The sequence below is a fragment of the Macaca thibetana genome, chromosome 11 (genome assembly GCF_024542745.1).
Source record: "Macaca thibetana thibetana isolate TM-01 chromosome 11, ASM2454274v1, whole genome shotgun sequence".
Taxonomy (NCBI): Eukaryota; Metazoa; Chordata; class Mammalia; order Primates; family Cercopithecidae; genus Macaca; species Macaca thibetana.
Window position 1 is genome coordinate 79,126,647 of NC_065588.1, and position 17,100 is coordinate 79,143,746.

The 17,100-nt window shown below is 37.6% G+C and overlaps 1 protein-coding gene across 2 annotated transcripts in view; it reads left to right on the forward strand.

The window, feature by feature from the left end:
* The window catches only part of TMTC2 (transmembrane O-mannosyltransferase targeting cadherins 2), a 459,067-nt gene that overhangs the window by 250,529 nt on the left and 191,438 nt on the right, over nucleotides 1-17,100 (forward strand). The window lies entirely within an intron of this gene.

Sequence of the window (17,100 nt, forward strand, 5' to 3'; positions counted from 1 at the left end):
CTCAAGTGATCTTCCTGCCTCAGCCTCCCAAGTAGCTGGGACTGTAGGCACACGACACCACACCTGGCTCAGTGTCCATGTACCACTTTTCCCCTAGCACTTAGCACAATACCAGGCATGTAGACTTCAAACTGTGTATATGTTAATAAACTAGCGAATTAATTAATAAGTTAATGAGTTAAATCATGCATATGCAGATTAATAACCTAATGGGCTAATTAATGAGATAATTAATAAACTAATGAGATAATTAATAAACTAATGAGTAATCTAATGAATGGATATAAATCAACGAAGTTCAAGTTTGCTGACCCCTTGTCCTGTCCTTGCCACTTGTCTGACCCACTTCTTTTCTAGCTTGCATTACTGGCCATGTGTTCTTATCTGATTCTGAATGTTGATTGATTCCATAGCTTTTATCTATTATATATGTCTTTGAAACATTCACTGTCCACAAAGCATAAGAGCAGTAAAATTCCCTTCCTGAGACCATTGTTATTGTATACCTACTGATATGGGCTAATGCGTTTTTGTTGTTGTTTTTGTTTTGTTTTGTTTTTTGAGATGGAGTCACACTCTGTTGCCCAGGCTGGAGTGCAGTGTCACGATCTTGGCTCACTGCAACCTCTGCCTCCCAGGTTCAAGCGATTCTCCCGAGTAGCTGGGATTACAGATGTGCGCCACCATGCCCGACTAATTTTTGTATTTTTAGTAAAGCTGGGATTTCACCATGTTGGCCAGGCTGGCCTCAAACTCCTGACTTCAAATGATCTGCCTGCCTCGGTCTCCCAAAGTGCTGGGATTACAGGCATGAGCCAACCGCACCCGACTGGGATAATGATTTTGAAACATAGTCTTACAAATTCTACTGTAAAGGATTGAGTTCTCTTTTCTTTCTACCTCCCAAAGCCCGGAGATATTTTCTTTATAGAATACACATTGAAAACAAATATTTTAATCAGAATTGATAAGTGAATATAACGAATATGTTACTTAAATGGATGACCAGCCAAGGGCTGTTTCTGCAAAATACATTTCAATAGCTCCATTTGTTAATCAGAAAAAAAAAATAGTAAATAGTGAAGTATATACTTGTATTCTGATTTATTGTTAATAGGATAAGATGTTTCTTGGTTCTTAAAATACCAGTCTCTCCTTTAAAGGGCTACTTGAGGTATAAGTGGCTATATAACTGACTTTTGTTCATAGAAACATATTGTTTAAATTTGTCTTTTAGTTTTTCAATTCTAATTTGTAGAGTTACTTTAATATTTTTCTATAGGAAAAACAAGAATATAAATAGCCTTTTGAAAATAAAATTTGAAAGTAAAAACAAACAGTAATTATTTGAAACTAGGGCAGATTGACGATGTTTAATGATTCCATCAACCAGCTATACATTTGGGAATGTAAATTCTTGAATATATTTTAACATTAAATTATCTATTCTTGAGTTTTGGCCAAGACATACTATATTCAAGAAATTTAGCTAAGTCGTTCTTGTCAAGATGCCAGACATGGATTAAGACAAGAATTACTACATGATGACCAGGACATCTGCAGGATGGTAAAGGAGAAGTAAGAAAGGATTTTATGGAGAAGCTAGAGTTAAAATACATCTGGCTTAATTTTTAATTTTTTTAAAAAAGCCATAAGATGAAACATTTTCTATTGTTTTCTATTGCAGGTTTTATGTTGTTAAGAATCATGTGTGATTATTAGTTAAAATTATACATTGTATACAACATAAAATTTTATCTTGTAGCACTCAGTGGTTTTCAGTAAGTTGCTGCAAGCGGTCTTAGGAAAGAAGCCCATCTGTTCAGGTGCCTAGTGCTTGGTTGCCTGGGGTGATTAGTCCTGGAGAGAGCTACTTACATTAAAAAAGCATGCTGAAGGCTAAGAAAGTCCCTCTGTGTCAGTGTTTTTAAGAGATTTCGTTCATTATATTGTCATAGGTACTAGAATGACTCAAAATCTGAGCAAGTCTGTATGGGAATCACAAGTTTGTTTGACAAACTTGTCTCTCAATGTGTTGAAAACATTTAATTTATGACAGCATCAATCCAAGTAGTATTGGATGAATAAATTTATAATGACATTAGTCTAAGACAGCCTGATGCTATGAAACCTCTTGGCTGCAGCTCCTCCTTTCCTGGAAAGTGCTGAGACAATTGCTATTGGCATTTGACTCTAAATTTACTTTTCCAGAGCTTTCAAAGTTTCACCACCTCCTGCTACCTACACGCTTTTGCATTTTGTACTCAGTTGTTGCACTAATATGGTCAGACAGTTACATTTCATACCTGCTAGTTTTGGAGGTATCTTTTTCATCCACAGTTGATTTTGCACCCCTGTTCTCTGATTCATTGTGAGTTGATTTTACAGTTTAGCTCTCAAGGTAGAATTCATATTCCTGTCACTCAAATATCCACAATTCTTATAGCACCTACCTCAAACATCGCTAGTTTTCACATAATTCTGAGAAAGAATGAATGGAATTCTAAAGAAAGAAAGAAATGAATTCTAAAGTTCAGTCAACACAGATTATGTCTTTTGAGTGTATTTATAAATATGAATTTACATTTTGGAAATAAGGATCCATTAATTTAGTCAACAAAGACTGAGTACCTTCAGAGTGATAGACATTGTATTAGAAGCTGGGAATAAGCTGACAAAGTGTAGTTTCTACTCTGAAGTAACTTGAAGTCTGGATGTAAAAATAGAATGTTAAGTAATAAAGTGACATCTTTTCTGAGTGATATGCTTATATTATTGTGACAAGGTATACAAAGAAACGTAAATCAGCCTAAAGGAAAGAGAAATGAAAAAGAAAATAGAGGAGTCATACTAGAAAGATAAGTAAGGTGTTTTGGGGGAATTATTTTTCAGTTTTGGCTAAGTTTGAGATGACTAGTGGACATCCACCAGGCAACTGGAATGTATTTCCATAGTTCATGAGAGCATTTTGAGCTAAAGGGTGTAGATTTTGGTGTCAAAATTATGTAAATTAAAACTGAAAATAAATAATATGTGTGTGAATAATATGTATAAGAGTAAATGGAAGAACCTTGGGTAGAATCCTAGGGAATACCAACATTTAAGGAGATCGATAGAAAAAGTAGAACCCTGGCTGGGCATGGTGGCTCACGCCTATAATCCCAGCACTTTGGGAGGCTGAGGCGGGAAGACCATGAGGTCAGGAGATCGAGAGCATCCTGGCTAACACGGTGAAACCCCATCTCTACTAAAAATACATAAAATTAACTGAACATGGTGGCGGGCGCCTGTAGTCCAGCTACGCGGGAGGCTGAGACTGGGAGGTGGAGATTGCAGTGAGCCAAGATCGTACCACTGTACTCCAGCCTGGGTGGCAATCTGAAAAAACAAAATAAAATAAAAAATAAAAGGGGAAAAAGAAAAATTAGAACCCTAAAGTTGGCTTAAGGAGTAGGATAAAAGACTAAGGTGTGCGATGTCATTGAAGCTGTTGGTTAGGACAGTAAGATGGGAGAAAATGACCAAAACCATGTGCTATAGAGAAGTTAAATATTTCTATGGACTTTTTTTGTGGCCCCTGGGTAAAAGATAGTGGCATCAGTCCTAGGTGTTGAAACTTAAAAATGTTATTCACATCTCCTCCATGTGGTAGTCAGAGAACAGCATGTTGTTATCACAAAATACAGGATGTCATTCAGAGAATGAATTTATCTTATGAAATATATGGACACAAAGACCAAGGAACTGAGATTCACACTAGGAGGTCCTTGATGGCTAGAGATGTAAATTAATATGTATTTGTTTCTATCACATAGTGAGGTCTTCAGTACTTCCTTGCTTCTTAAATGCTTTCAAATTGAATTGAATCAAACAACTGATTACACACTCATTCCTCTTATAGCAATGGAAATTGGTGTCTAGAATTGCCTGCTGAACTATTAAGCCTTGCCCTCCCAACTCTACCCCAAAGCAAAATTGGGGGAAATCAGAATCCTTTTAGAAATTGGAGCCTGGCAAAAGAAAGATTGACTCATTCCTATGCTCATTTGTATTATAGGTTTTCTCTCACAAATGTAGCTGCAAAATGATATTATGTAGAAATATTCATTCAAGAGTGTAGAGTGAGTTAAACTATTTTCCATGTTGGGAAAATGGTGAAAGATATTTTTCTGCAATCTCATTAAAAGGCCTTTAATTTTATAGTCATTTTCATCCAGGATACTGTAGGTAAATTTGAGGACATGTATTAGAAAACCATAAAAGAGGTTTATAAAGAAGTTCATAATCACATCCTGTTTTAATGCCTTTTGTTTGGTTTAACTTTAAAACTGATTGAAAGTTGCTTAAATGGCCAGAAGCTTTCTGTTGTTCCTAAAATTATGCTCACATGGAAAGTGCAGGCTGATGTGCAGCAGCATTTCAAGTAAATTAATTTCAATTTTCTCAGAAGGAGGTTTTGCATTATGAAAAAAGTTTCTTATTTCTCTGCTCCTGAAGAAAAACGAACAGATGTAAATTTATTTGTGTAGTTCAAATCAGTCCTCTGCAGATTTCCAATTACTGTGAGTTAAGAATTATTTGCTAGACACACCAGGAAATATAGTAATATTGTCTTTCACTTAATTTACTTTCTTTCTTGTATAAAACCTAACTTTGGTTTCCCCTATATGATGGAAAAATTGCTTAAAGTATAATTGAAGTTTGAAGACATCTGGATATTTAGATGCTAATGAATTTAAAAATGAATGTTGTGTCATCTGCTGCTTATTTTTTCTTATATATTATTTCTACTAAATAATATATTATTTCTATAGCTAAATTATATTACTCATTTCTTTCAATTCTTTGCTTCAGTGTTACTCTCTGAATGAGGCCTCCTAGCTCCTAGCCAATTCTATGTAAATTAGCAAACCCTCTACCTCTCTCACACTTCTTTTCCCCTTTACTTTATTCTTTAAAACATTACATGTATTACCTTCTAGTGAACTATATAATTTACTACCTATAATGGCAAATAATGATATTAAAATACATGTAAACCTAGTTTACTTTGTATATTGCTAAAATGTAAGCTTCACGAAAACATTGTTTTTGTATATATTCTTAGTGTCTACAATACTGCTTAGCATATGTGTTCAATAAATATTAGCCGCTTGCACATTGATTTAGGTACATACATTTTCCTTAAATTCCTCATGTGTGAAGGGTGTACCATAGATTACTTTAGAATCTTTCCTTCTTTCTTCCTCCCTTCTTCTCTCCCATTTACCTCCACAGAATTAAAGAATACCTAAGGATACCCTTTTTACTTCACATCTCCATTGCTTTTAATCGTCGTGCCTCTCATTTCATTTTGCCCCTGGTGAGCCTTATTGTTAGAGATGATAAGCTGAGGGTGTTTCATGGCACGGGGTTTGGGTAAACGTGATCCCATCTTGCTATTCTGATAATAAGGAGGACAGTATGAGGAAATGTCCACCAGCCATCTAGCGATAGAGAGCCCAGATGCCACCTTGTTCCAGAAACCATATCCATCATCAGACTCAGAGAGTAATAGGCATGCACTTTCTTTAACAACAGAAATTCCTGGTTAGAGGAACAATCCAAGCTGTCTTAAGTCTACAGGGTGACTGGGTTTTAACTCCCATTTTTATTCTAAGGACAGCCTTTAAAAGATGGTATTGTGTTTGAGTGTGTCCCCTGTACATTTCCCTGTTTACTTTCGAAAAATCTCTAAATCTTCAAAGACCAACTTTAGTGGTAGGTGCAAACCTGGGCTGCAAAGTCTGTACTCAGTCCCCTGAAACTGTGTGTTGGAGCGAAGAGTGCAATTTTTAATCAAAAGCAACAATTGATGGCTTGGAAAAATAAGCAAGTTGGCCATTTCTTACGCCCTGTTTTTGTTGTTGTTGTTTTGTTTTGTTTTAAAGAAAAGTCAGGGAAATAAGACCAGTAGCCTTATTAAATATAAAAGTGGAGTGAATAGAAAAAAGAATAGAATCAAGTGCTGCTGAGTGTGTTTGCCAGTTTTCTCTTGATTTGGCACCTTGATACCCAAACCTCCACCATTCTGTCCACATCTCTCAACCCTTTTTCTCCATTCTTCAGCCTTATCTACCAATTTGGCTCCTGCTTCCATGACTGAAGCTGCTAAATGATGCCTATGGCAATGAATTGATCCTCATTCTCTGTGACCCCTGAGTTCAGTGAAGGGGGCCATTCCTTTTCTCCACCAAAATTAAATCAATAAATACAACTTTAGAAAGATTGTTACAGGCCAGTCTCAGTGGCTCACATCTGTAATCCAGCACTTTGGGAGGCCAAGGCAGGAGGGTCACTTGAGTCCAGAAGTTCAAGACCAGCCTGGGCAATATAGTGAGACCTTGTTTCTATTTAAAAAACAAAAATAGCCAGGCCTGGTGGCAGATGCCTGTAGTTCCAGCTACTTGGGTGGCTGAGGTAGGAGAATTCTTTAAGCCCAGGAGACTCAGGCTGCAGTCACCCATGCTTGCACCACTGCACTCCAGCCTGGACAACAGAGGGAAATCCTGTCTCAATTTAAAAACAAACAAACAAACAAAAAAAATTGTTATGAATAGTGTTTTTCTTCTAATTCTGAAGTATTCAGGATAAACCTGCAAGTGAATTATTGCTAAGTTGAAAAATCTGTTCCAAGCAAAAAAATATATATAGCTTCAGACTTTTCATTTTTGGAACTCATCTTCCTTATTTTTAAGTTAGAAACTGCTTGTACGACCTAACACCTATTCCTGCTGGTCCGTAAGATACATGATACCTTTTCCCCTTTCATAATTTATTGCTTTAACAGCAGACTTTCGTTAGTGCACTGCTGTTAAGGGACAAAGAAAACACCCACTTTGTTGAACATTTATGTTTAAAGTGAGTACATTGCACTAAATCACTGTGTGCCCATGGGGACATCTCTAACCCAAATTATAACCATATCTGTGATGGAATCTTGCCGTGAAGCTTTTTTTTCTTTCTGTAATTTTTTAGAGTGTGTTGATTTCTATAGAATTCTCAAAAGCTTTTTTTTTTTTTTTTTTTTTTTTCCTTTTTTCTTCCTTCTGCCTGAACAAACTTGTTTAAGTTAGGTTTTCTTGCTGTAGACTTCCATGGTATATCATACTATACCAAAGCATTCTTAGCTCATCATTGGTGCTGCTTTTTAAATAATTTATCTTTTCTACTCATCATTAAATCTCCATTATGGTAGTTTCAACATATGTTTTGAATGAATAAACAAGTCAATCTAATGACATAGAGTTTTACTGAGCAAGAAAGGTTTTGGCCTATACTTGTATTCCAGCGTAGGAGTTCCTCTGCAGTGATTACACACTGTCCAACTGATAGGTGTTTATTCTCTAAGAAATTACATAAAGATTATATGTCCATGTTGGATAGCACCTGTAACTAGCAAAGAATACATAGTAAATCACTATATAGATTTAAAGGTAAACCATTTGTGGTTAGTCCTTTAACTTGTGTTAGATGCTTTTAATTTCTTAATTTTGTTTGTTTTAAATCAAAATTCTCCCAGAGGACGAAGGAAATACGTGAAACAGATTTGACTGTGATTCCATAAGATACATATGGACTTACCAGAGTCATATTTGTTTTCATGGGAAGGGTAATGGGGAAAGGGGAAAAGTTGGTTCTGTTTTGTTTTGTTTTGTTTTTAATTAAATTATCTGGCAACCTTGTACTTGGGATGCAGCTCAGTGAAATACTTCAGAGCATGTCTTTGGCTTTAAACTGACTTTGCTTCAAATCGTTCATTTATTGGTCCTGTGTCTGACCTTAGGCAAATTGTTTAATCTTTATTCCTCATCTGTAACTCTGGGTTGAGTTGGTGTTAATATAGAAAGATTAAATGATATAATGTCTAGAAATTTGATCTATGAGAATAAAATCTGAAGAGTTTGTTAGCTGGTAATTTTATTCTATTTCTTAATGTTCCCTGACTGTGCCATTTTGGGGCTATGTCTTAACTCACTGGCAACCACGTCCATGAAGAGGAGTGAGTCCAAAGCACAAAAGTAACTCAAGGAAACCCCTTTATAAGTGTATTGGTTGTAATGCATTTCTTGGTAAAATAGAGGTTGACTGTTATTGGAAGGCTGCAGTTTATCACACGATGCAAATTCAGGATGTTTATATGTTGGGAAGTGCATGTATAAATAAGAAAAGAAGAGAAATTTGTTGACTCGGATAATGAAGAAGCAGTGTGTATATGAACCAGAGAGAAAGGGCTGGTATTAATACTTAAGCTAAAAGCAGGCACCTATTCCCAGTATTGGTGATTTGAAGCCTGATACCTCTGAATTTGAGTCTCATCTTGAGTCTTGCCAACTGCATTATCATGGACAAATTATTTAAATCCTCTCCCTTCATTTTTAGACTCTAAAGTAAACAGAATAATAATTTCTGTTGCTAATTGTAAGGGTGGAAAGAAATAATATGAAAAACTTAAACCCCCAAGTATTAATCTTTATTATTTCCTGTTGAGTACTATTTTTAAACTAGGAAAATATATTCACACTTATTATTTTGACATGTGGAAGAAAATATAGTCTTAATTTTATATTCAAAAGATAGGTACAAAGTAAATTATGCATATATTAATATACAATGTAGTTCTCTGAATCCTAGATGAAGCAATAACAGCTAGCTGCATAGATTTAAGTTACTTAACCATTTTGATCTTTGAACTCTTCATTTTAAAATAAGATTGATACCTTTAGGGGTTCATTGTGAGAAATACATAATAGTTATAAAGCATCTTTTTCAAGGCTTATTTATATGTCATAGTCCATATTCAATCTGATGAGAAGCACCTTTGTAATGAATGCTCCATTTAATCAAGACTTCACAAATTTTTAAAGAAATGATACCATAGGCCGAGTGCGGTGGCCCAAGCCTATAATCCCAGTACTTTGGGAGGCCGAGATGGGCGGATCACAAGGTCAGGAGATCGACACCATCCTGGCTAACACGGTGAAACCCCGTCTCTACTAAAAAAATACAAAAAACTAGCCGGGTGAGGTGGCGGACGCCTGTAGTCCCAGCTACTCGGGAGGCTGAGGCAGGAGAATGGTGTAAACCCACGAGGCGGAGCTTGCAGTGAGCTGAGATCCGGCCACTGCACTCCAGCCTGGGTGACTGAGCGAGACTCCGTCTCAAAAAAAGAAAAAAAAAAAAAAAAGAAAGAAAGAAATGATACCATAGTGAGGATATGTTTCTCTTTCTTTAGACCCTAAGGAAAAACTCATATAAAAATTATTTTCAAAAGCTACAACTTGTTATTTCTCTACTAATGTTAAAGAATAACGTTTTTGGCAATCTAACTGAAGTGCTTAAAAAGTCATTTAGATCGAATGCCTACTGTTTCATATTTGACAGGTTAGAATTTAAAAAAAGAACTTCTTTATGAAAGAGGGTGGCATTGTTGTACTTTATTTAGCTGTCCACGTCTAAACAAAATTCAATTTAGAACAAATAATTAGGTTTGTGTCAAAAGAAGGATACCAGAGAGGGGGCTTAACTGTATTTTCTGAAACCTCCTTGGCAGTGTTGTGACACAAGTGACACACTCTGAAACAGGTTTCAGCTTTGAGGACCTGTATGATAGGACCGTGTGCCCTGATTTGCCTAGTTTATGGGTGACATGGTGGTGTTTTTTTTCTCCATCTCCTTTTTTCCATTTTTCTTAGTTCAATGAAAGTATAGAGCAGGGAAACAACTTGCCCAATACCCTTCCCAGTGGAATTTAACTTTTTTTTTTTTTTTTTTTTGAAATGGAGTCTGGCTCTGTTGCCAGGCTGGAGTGCAGTGCAGTGGCACAATCTAGGCTCACTGCAACCTCTGCCTTCCGAATTCAAGCAGTTCTCCTGCCTCAGCCTCCCGAGTAGCTGGGATTACAAGCACACACCGCCATACCTGGCTTTTTTTTTTTTTTTTTCTTGGTATTTTAGTAAAGGCGGAGTTTCACCATGTTGCCCAGGCTAGTCTCGAATTCCTGAGCTCAGGCAATTCTCCCGCCTCCGCCTCCCAAAGTACTAGGATTACAGGCGTGACTCCCGCCTGGAATTTAACCTTTTAAAGAAGGATACATCTTTTAATTTTGCTCACAGTACATGTGGTATGCAAAAATCACATAGAATATTGTAGCAGTATTTTAAAATATGTATTCAATTATGCCTTTTGCACCAAGCATGTTAAGCATTTTTCTAATGACTCTAATTAAGCGTGTTAAGCATTTTTCTAATAACATTGATATCTGTGGCCACTCTGATGTCTAGGAGCTTAATTTAAGAGTTCCAATTTCATACACTTACTACATTCTCTTTTTTATTATTATTATTATACTTTAAGTTCTAGGGTACATGTGCATAACGTGCAGGTTTGTTACATATGTATACATATGCCATGTTGGTGTGCTGCACCCATTAACTCGTCATTTACATTAGGTATATCTCCTAATGCTATCCCTCCCCCCACCCCCTCCCCACAATAGGACCCGGTGTGTGATGCTACCCTTCCTGTGTCCAAGTGATCTCATTGTTCAGTTCCCACCTATGAGTGAGAACATGCGGTATTTGGTTTTCTGTTCTTGCGAGAGTTTGCCGAGAATGATGGTTTCCAGCTCCATCCATGTCCCTACAAAGGACACGAACTCATCATTTTTTATGGCTGCATAGTATTCCATGGTGTATATGTGCCACATTTTCTTAATCCAGTCTGTCACTGATGGACATTTGGGTTGATTCCACGTCTTTGCTATTGTGAATAGTGCCGCAGTAAACATACATGTGCATGTGTCTTTACAGGAGCATGACTTATAATCCTTTGGGTATATCCCCAGTAATGGGATGGCTGGGTCAAATGGTATTTCTAGTTCTAGATCCTTGAGGAATTGCCATACTGTTTTCCACAATGGTTGAACCAGTTTACAGTCCCACTAACAGTGTAAAAGTGTTCCTATTTCTCCATATCTTCTCCAGCACCTATTGTTTCCTGATTTTTTAGTGATTGCCATTCTAACTGGTGTGAGATGGTATCTCATTGTGATTTTGATTTGCATTTCTCTGATGGCGAGTGATGATGAGCATTTTTTCATGTGTCTGTTGGCTGTATGAATGTCTTCTTTTGAGAAGTGTCTGTTCATATCCTTTGCCCACTTTTTGATGGGGTTGTTTGTTTTTTTCTTGTAAATTTGATTGAGTTCTTTATAGGTTCTGGATATTAGCCCTTTGTCAGATGAGTAGATTGCAAAAATTTTCTGCCATTCTGTAGGTTGCCTGTTCACTCTGATGGTAGTTTCTTTTGCTGTGCAGAAGCTCTTTAGTTTAATTAGATCCCATTTGTCAATTTTGGCTTTTGTTGCCATTGCTTTTGGTGTTTTAGACATGAAGTCCTTGCCCATGCCTATGTCCTGAATGGTATTACCTAGGTTTTCTTCTAGGGTTTTTATGGCTTTAGGTCTAACATTTAAGTCTCTAATCCATCTCGTATTAATTTTTGTATAAGGAGTAAGGAAAGGATCCAGTTTCAGCTTTCTACTTATGGCTAGCCAATTTTCCCAGCACCATTTATTAAATAGGGAATCCTTTCCCCATTTCTTGTTTTTGCCAGGTTTGTCGAAAGATCAGATGTCTGTAGATGTGTGGTATTATTTCTGAGGGCTCTGTTCTGTTCCATTGGTCTATATCTCTGTTTTGGTAGCAGTACCATGCTGTTTTGGTTTCTGTAGCCTTGTAGTGTAGTTTGAAGTCAGGTAGTGTGATGCCTCCAGCTTTGTTCTTTTGGCTTAGGATTGTCTTGGCAATGTGGGGTCTTTTTTGGTTCCATATGAACTTTAAAGCAGTTTTTTTCCAATTCTGTGAAGAAAGTCATTGGTAGCTTAATGGGAATGGCATTGAATCTATAAATTACCTTGGGCAGTATGGCCATTTTCACGATATTGATTCTTCCTATCCATGAGCATGGTATGTTCTTCCATTTGTTTGTGTCCTCTTTTATTTCACTGAGCAGTGGTTTGTAATTCTCCTTGAAGAGTTCCTTTACATTCCTAGTAAGTTGGATTCCTAGGTATTTTATTCTCTTTGAAGCTATTGTGAATTGGGGGAGTTCATTCATGATTTGGCTCTCTGTTTGTCTGTTACAGGGGTATAAGAATGCTTGTGATTTTTACACATTGATTTTGTATCCTGAGACTTTGCTGAAGTTGCTTATCAGCTTAAGGAGATTTTGGGCTGAGACAATGTAGTTTTCTAAGTATAGAATCATGTCATCTGCAAACAGGGACAATTTGACTTCTTTTTCTAACTGAATACCCTTGATTTCTTTGTCTTGCCTGATTGCCCTGGCCAGAACTTCCAACACTATGTTGAATAGGAGTGGTGAGAGAGGGCATCCCTGTCTTGTGCCAGTTTTCAAAGGGAATGCTTCCAGTTTTTGCCCATTCAGTATGATATTGGCTGTGGGTTTGTCATAAATAGTTCTTATTATTTTGATATACATTCCATCAATACCGAATTTATTGAGAGCTTTTAGGGTGAAGGGCCATTGAATTTTGTCAAAGGCCTTTTCTGCATCTATTGAGATAATCAAGTGTTTTTTGTCTTTGGTTCTGTTTATATGCTGGATTACGTTTATTGATTTGTGTATGTTGAACCAGCCTTGCATCCCAGGGATGAAGCCCACTTGATCATGGTGGATAAGCTTTTTGATGTGCTGCTGGATTCGGTTTGCCAGTATTTTATTGAGGATTTTTGCATCGATGTTCATCAGGGATATTGGTCTAAAATTATCTTTTTATGTTGTATCTCTGCCAGGCTTTCATATCACGATGATGTTGGCCTCATAAAATGAGTTAGGAAAGATTCCCTCTTTTCTATTGATTGGAATATTTTCAGAAGGAATGGTACCAGCTCCTCCTTGTACCTCTGGTAGAATTCAGCTGTGAATCCATCTGGTCCTGGACTTTTTTTGGTTGGTAGGCTATTAATTATTGCCTCAATTTCAGAGCCTATTGGTCTGTTCAGGAATGCAACTTCTTCCTGGTTTAGTCTTGGGAGAGTGTAAGTGTCCAGGAAATTATCCATTTCTTCTGGGTTTTCTAGTTTATTTGCATAGAGGTGTTTATAGTATTCTCTGATGGTAGTTTGTGTTTCTGTGGGGTTGGTGGTGGTATCCCCTTTATCATGTTTTATTACATCTTTTTGATTCTTCTCTCTTTTCTTCTTTATTAGTCTTGCTAACGGTCTATCAATTTTGTTGATCTTTTCAAAAACCCAGCTCCTGGATTCATTGATTTTTTTTTTGGAGGGTTTTTTGTGACTCTATCTCCTTCAGTTCTGCTCTGATCTTAGTTATTTCTTGCCTGCTGGTAGCTTATGAATGTGTTTGCTCTTGCTTCTCTAGTTCTTTTAATTGCGATGTTAGGGTGTCAGGTTTAGATCTTTCCTGCTTTCTCTTGTGGGCATTTAGTCCTATAAATTTCCCTCTACACACTGCTTTGAATGTATCCCAGAGATTCTGGTATGTTTTATCTTTGTTCTCATTGGTTTCAAAGAACATCTTTATTTCTCCTTCATTTCGTTATTTACCCAGTTGTCATTCAGGAGCAGGTTGTTCAGTTCCCATGTAGTTGAGTGGTTTTGTTTGAGTTTCTTAGTCCTGAGTTCTAGTTTGATTGCACTGTGGTCTGAGAGACAGTTTGTTATAATTTCTGTTCTGTTACATTTGCTGAGGAGTGCTTTACTTCCAACTATGTGGTCAATTTTGGAATAAGTGCGATGTGGTGCTGAGAAGAATGTATGTTCTGTTGATTCGGGGTGGAGAGTTCTATAGATGTCTATTAGGTCCACTTGGTGCAGAGTTGAATTCAATTCCTGGATATCCTTTTTAACTTTCTGTCTTACTGATCTGTCTAATATCGACAGTGGGGCGTTAAAGTCTCCCATTATTACTGTATGGGAGTCTAAGTCTGTTTGTAAATCTCTAAGGACTTGCTTTATGAATCCGGGTGCTCCTGTATTGGGTACATATATATTTAGGATAGTTAGCTCTTCCTGATGAATTATCCCTTTACCATTATGTAATGGCCACCTTTGTCTCTTTTGATCTTTGATGGTTTAAAGTCTGTTTTATCAGAGACTAGGATTGCAAGCCCTGCTTTTTTTTTTTGTTTTCCATTTGCTTGGTAGATCTTCCTCCATCCCTTTATTTTGAGCCTGTGTGTGTCTCTGCATGTGAGATGGGTCTCCTGAATGCAGCAGACTGATGGGTCTTTATCCAGTTTGCCAGTCTGTGTCTTTTAATTGGACCATTTAGTCCATTTACATTTAAGGTTAATACTGTTTTGTGTGAACTTGATCCCATCGTTATGATATTAGCTGGTTATTTTGCTCGCTAGTTGATGCAGTTTCTTCCTAGCATCTATGGACTTTACGTTTTGTCATGTTTTTGCAATGGCTGGTACCTGTTGTTCCTATCAATGTTTAGTGCTTCCTTCAGGATCTTTTGTAGGGTAGGCCTGGTGGTGAAAAAATTTCTAAGCATTTGCTTGTCTGTAAAGGATTTTGTTTCTCCTTCACTATGAAGCTTAGTTTGGTTGGATATGAAATTCTGGGTTGAAAATTATTTTCTTTAAGAATGTTGAGTATTGGCCCCCACTCTCTTCTGGCTTGGAGAGTTTCCGCTGAGAGATCTGCTGTTAGTCTGATGAGCTTCCTTTTGTGTGTACCCTGGCCTTCCTCTCTGGCTGCCCTTAACATTTTTTCCTTCATTTCAACTTTGGTGAATCTGACAATTATATGTCTTGGAGTTGCTCTTCTCGAGGAGTATCTTTGTGACGTTTTCTGTATTTCCTGAATTTGAATGTTGTCTTGCCTTACTAGGTTGGGGAAGTTCTCCTGGATGATACCCTGCAGAGTGTTTTCCATCTTGAGTCCATTTTCCCCGTCACTTTCAGGTACACCAATCAGATGTAGATTTGGTCTTTTCACATAATCCCATACTTCTTGGAGGCTTTGTTCATTTCTTTTTACTCTTTTCTCTCCACACTTCCCTTCTCACTTCATTTCATTCATTTGATCTTCAATCGCTGATACTCTTTCTTCCAGTTGATCGAGTCAGTTACTGAAGCTTGTGTATTTGTTATGTAGTTCTTGTGTTATGGTTTTCATCTCTATCAGTTCTTTTAAGGTCTTCTCTGCATTGATTATTCTAGTTATCCATTCATCCATTCTTTTTTCAAGGTTTTTCGTTTCTTCGCACTGGTTACGTAGTTCCTCCTTTAGCTCTGAGAAGGTTGATCGACCAAAGCCTTCTCTCATCTCGTCAAAGTCATTCTCCGTCCAGCTTTGTTCTGTTGCTGGCGATGAGCTGTGTTCCTTTGGAGGGGGAGATGCGCTCTGATTTTTTGGATTTCCAGCTTTTCTGCACTGCTTTTTCTCCATCTTTGTGGTTTTTTCTGCCTTTGGTCTTTGACTATGGTGATGTACTCATGGGGTTTTTGTGCAGGTGTCCTTTCTGTTCGTTAGTTTTCCTTCTAACAGTCAGGACCCTCAGCTGTAGGTCTGTTGGAGTTTACTTGAGGTCCACTCCAGACCCTATTTGCCTGGGTATCAGCAGCGGAGGCTGCAGAAAATAGAATATTGCTAAACAGCGGGTGTTGCAGTCTGATTCTTGCTCTGGAAGCTTTGTCTCAAGGTTGTACCCCGCTGTGTGAGGTGTGAGATGTCAGTCTGCACCTACTGGGGGATGTCTCCCAGTTAGGCTACTCAGGGGTCAGGGAACCACTTGAGCAGGCAGTTTGTCCATTCTCAGATCTCAACCTCCGTGCTGAGAGATCCACTGCTCTCTTCAAAGCTATCAGACAGGGGCATTTACCTCTGCTGAGGTTTCTGCTGCTTTTTGTTTAGCTATGCCCCATCCCCAGCGGAGGAATCTACGAGGCAGGCCGGCCTCCTTGAGCTACGGTAATTATTTAATTTTAATTAACTATTTTAATTCTAAGTTTTATTCTTGGCAGTTAACTAATCTGGTTATCACTCAAAACCAGACAGCTCATACTTTGTATTTATTCAAATGTAATTAAAGGAAGTTTTTATTAAAATTTCTCTATGAAAGCTATATTTGATGTTACATATTTTATAACATATATAAATACACACATACACACGCACACACACGTATTTATGGGTTTGTTTGTTTGAGATGGAGTCTTGCTCTGTTGCCCAGGCTCAAGTGCAGTGGTGCAATCTCGGCTCATTGCAACATCTGTCTCCTGGGTTCAAGTGATTCTCCTGCCTCAGCCTCCCTAGTAGCTGGAACTACAAATGCATGCTAGCATGCCCTGCTAATTTTTATGTGTGGTATATTTTGTTTGTTTGTTTTTAGTAGAGATGAGATTTCACCATCTTGCCCAGGCTGATCTCAAACTCCTGACCTCAGGTGATCTATCCACCTCAGCCTCCCAAAGTGCTGGGATTATGGCCATGAGCCACCACACCCGGCAGCATTATACATTTTTAAAAACATGAATAGTGCATATGGCATTTTGTCAGTTGTGAAGAGGTTGGTTGGCAAGTGATAAGAAACTGAAAATAACAGCGGCTTAAACTAGTTACATATTTTTTTTAATCTGGCTTATAAAAGGGAAGTCCAGAGATATGCAGTCCCTGCTGGTTGGACAGTTTTATCAAGGGTTCAGTTTCCAGAGCTTGTGTTAGTTTTAGTTTGACCTCTACCTCCCTCAACACAGGACTTCTACCTTACAGCTAGCAGCAAAGAGGTGGGGTAAGGGAGGAAATACTCTCACTCGTTTCAGGTTATTCCCTAAAGCAGTGCAGGATTCTTGTGCAACTTGTCACATGACCAAACCTGGCTGCATATTTGATCATGGTTCTTTTTATGTTTTCAGTTCCAACACAGTGGCTAGTGTTTATTAGGTACTTAATTCCTAAGCTCTTGTGTCTCTCTTAATTTTGGAATTACTGTAATTAATTCAAGTAGTAGCAACTTATTTACAGTAAGTGAATTTAAAAAGAATTTTGAATTTAATTCCATTTA